Below are 4,218 nucleotides of genomic sequence, written 5' to 3' on the forward strand. Positions count from 1 at the left end.
CAGTCTTATGTTCAATATCAATATTGGTACGAGAGAATCCATGCTAAAATAAGTACTCCATAAATTTGGAATGTTGCCACCTATTTCAAATTTTTAATTTAAAATTATTCTGTATTTGTCTCAGTCCTAGGATCAGTTTGGTATCAGATCCATTTCTAATTGCATTTATTAATGATTTTTGAACTCATTTTATGTATGCATAATAGTAAACTTTGCATATTACTTCTTTATTCTAGTATTGCTAAGATGTTGGTAAGCTTGTAAGACCGTTGATAAGCCTGTAGGAGATAGGGTGTTCCAACCATAGTGTTTTGTTGTTCCATGTAAAGTATTCTAGTGTTTATCGAGTTTGTTATAATGAGTCATTAAACATGGCTACAAAGATTAAGAGAATGTTTCAAGGATCTAATTCTAAGAATTCAGATGTAGTTCAAAGTAGTGAAATTCATATGCCCATTAATAATGAAAATAGAGAAAATATAAAATATAGGACCATTAGATTTCAAAACAACTTTTTCTATTGAAACTCATAAAGAAACAATTTCTATACAAGAAGAATTTCAATCCATCCCTCTATTAAGTCAAATATCTTTACAAAAATACATAAAGAAAGGATATAGATATATTCATTTTGGATTAATTCAAGTAGTGGTAAAACCATTAGCTCATACGGGAGTAAATACTCCTATCTATTTAGTATTAAGAGACAAAAGACTCAAAAGGTATAAAACTTCTTTAGTAGCAATGATTCAAACAAACATTCGCAACAGACATATCTTTTCATTTGTGCTTCAAATTTCTCTATTGATCTTATAGATCCATTAATAAATGATTCATTAATATTGGATATTCATTTACAAGGAGAAGAATTTGAAAGATTTTGTAAAAATTTTGCTGTTATATATCGTATATACTTTCGACTACTATCTTCTCAATTAAACCCAAGATTCAATATGATTCCAATCTTAAAAGATGAAACTGATTTATTAGATGTAGAAGTAGACATGCTGACTATCTTTACTCCAAAGTGACTGAAATAAAATAAAATTATAATTCCATAATATTTTTTGATTCAAAATCCACAAGCTCTTAGAAATATAGATAGAAGAGAAGTTGATCAAATAATAGAATAATTGGATGAATCTATACTCCTTAGATTTTATTCATTCAAAGAATGATCTTTATCTTCTTTTCAAACTATAACACCTTCTAGGCAATCGTACACTGAATATTCAAGATCCTTCAATATAGTAACCACTTCTACTCTTAGATACAAAACACCAATTCCTAAATCAGTTCAAAACCCTTTAGAATTTTCACCAACTCATTCATAAATGCAAGGAGAAATTAATGTTTTACCATAGCAAATTTCAAAATAGATTATAAATATTTACAAAAAGATTTTAATGATCATGAAAATCAAGAAAAAGGGATTTGATTTTCAAAATCAGAAACCTTATGCAGAAAAGGATTAAAACAAGAATCCTTCAATATAGTAACCACTTCTACTCTTAGATACAAAACACCAATTCCTAAATCAGTTCAAAACCCTTTAGAATTTTCACCAACTCATTCATAAATGCAAGGAGAAATTAATGTTTTACCATAGCAAATTTCAAAATAGATTATAAATATTTACAAAAAGATTTTAATGATCATGAAAATCAAGAAAAAGGGATTTGATTTTCAAAATCAGAAACCTTATGCAGAAAAGGATTAAAACAAGAATGGCTAAAAGAAATGGAAAAACGAGCTTTCAACTTTTCTTCTTTACTCGGCTATTATTTTGTACTTCAAAAGTAGGAAACCCTGATCCCTATTCATTATCTCAGATAAATATTCAAACAAATTTTATAAAAAATTGGGACTCTTTAAAATGATCAAACAATAAGTTTGGTTCATTCTTCACTTCAAACTATAAAAATCACCACTACTGAACAACTTGTAGGATCTTTTTTCAAAAAAGGGAAAGAAGAGGATTCAATTTCAAACACAGTTAATTGACAAGATATTAAAAATTTTACTAACAAAACAATTATTCAAATTAGATTCAACATACAATATCACAATATTAAAGAAAATATTCAAATGCTTAAAGTGTTGATCTAAAGAGTTTGAAAATATTGATACATCATCAATATAGAAAATTATGATCATACTATAAGCATTGAAAATATCATTCATAATATGTTGGAATTTTGCGAAAGTATTTTTTAATCCAAAAAACATCACATTCCATTCACAATGCCCAAAAGGTGTTGTAAATGCTATTTTGTATCTATTTTCTTCTGCTATTACTATTTGCCAAAATCCAAATTTCATATCAAAATTTGAAAATCTTTTAGCATTGTAAAGTTAATTAAGAAGATCTCTTTTTTTTTGGTATGGGATATCTTATCCATTGTAATACTTTATTAAGTTGTAATTTATTACCAATATTGGAACTCCTCTTTCTTTCTCGGCTTGATTCATGACATAGAAAGCAGCATAGCTTTAGGGAGATTTTGAATGTCTAATTAATTTTTTCTCTAATAAATCTTGAATTTCCTTTTTAAGAATTCTAATAATTTGTGGTTCATTTGAATAGGTCTTACGTTTGTTGGAATATTTCTTTTCAAAAATTCTTTTTCATATGGTAAATTTGTTATATTCAGTTTTCTTTCCCACACATATTTGGTAAATCTAAACATAATTCTGTTTTAATAAACTTGCACCCCATTTTTTGAAACAAAAAATATTGAATAAAAAATTGATTTTTGATTTAAGAATAAATGAAAAGGGCTTAATGGGACTTTGAAAAATGCAATAGTTTGGGCCCAAAAAATAGTCTAAAAAAGGAATTTTAAGAAAAAGAGATCGCCACTGTGGTATTGAGTTTAGATGTACTAAGTTACCCAAAATATTTTTAACAGAAAATAAAGTAAAATGAAATCATTTTTAGACGATTCCAGATCTTTGAAAATACGAGTAAAAGGTTTAGGAGTCATAGTTAAAAAAAGAGAAGACAAAGATTCGATTGACTCAAATCTAAGGCATGCTATCAACTAGCCTAATCCAGTTGCAAGGTTTAACTGAAATTTTCCTAATCTAACCTTCAAACTTATTACATTTGAATGTTTCTACATGAATGCAAATCTAAACTTAAAGGTGTATTGGGAGGATTTTTTGGCCAAAATAACACTCTTTCTAAGGAATATTCCCAATATGATTTACTTTCAAATTTTATTCCCATAATGATATTAGTGTTACCACCTAATTATCCTAATTGTCATGTAGGATAACAAGAAAGGAAAATTTTAATTTAGTCTATAGTTTCCAAAAAAAACTAAATTTTAAATTTTTTTGTTATAGAGGTACAAGAAGATTGCATAAATTTGATAATTTCCTTGTAATTATTTAGAATAAATTCTACCATTATTGACCTTGCTATTACTAAGCTCTGCATTTTTTTTGAAATGTATCAAACCTATTACATATATTTTTCAAAAAATAAATTTGAAAAAATATAAAAATTGCAACGAAAATTATAAGCAATAACAAGAAAAGCTACAAAACTTTCAAGGCTATCATATTTGTTTATGTTATCCTTCCTATTTCTTGAAAAGAACTTTTACAAAAGTAATCAAGTTGAAAATTTCAAATTTTCAATTGCAAACTGAAAACTGCTGGATTATTATATATGTAATTAACAAGCATAAAAGGCAAATGGCATCCTACGCACGAATGTATGTTGTTATAGAGTGGTTCCTCCTAGACATTTTATCAAACACATGGTGTGAGAAATCATGTATGTTGTTGATATTTTTCATCCACTCAAACAATATCAAGGATGATACTAAAGTTTTAGATGCTGTTAATATAAATATTGGATTCTCAGAATTACGTTTGACAAGGGAAAAAAATGAATAGAAAAAATCACGCGAAGGTTCAGAGAGAAAACTGAGAAATTTATTAGATAGGAAAGAGGAATAGAGCATGCCCCTATTTCCATTCTAGCGCATATGCAGCCTATGTGGCAAAAAAAGATTATAAAGGTAACAAATTTTAAAATTAAGTTACTTTGGGTATATGTTTTGGAACAAGAGTTATTTTGGCAATAAACTCATATTGGGAGGGACAAAATGTTCTTTCAAAGTTTAGTTGATATCAATCGTATTAATTACAAACTCCAAGAAAAATTCTTTGAAGTAGTCATGAGTATGCAAAAAATGAGACTCA

This window comes from Coffea eugenioides, chromosome 5 (genome assembly GCF_003713205.1).
Source record: "Coffea eugenioides isolate CCC68of chromosome 5, Ceug_1.0, whole genome shotgun sequence".
Lineage (NCBI taxonomy): Eukaryota > Viridiplantae > Streptophyta > Magnoliopsida > Gentianales > Rubiaceae > Coffea > Coffea eugenioides.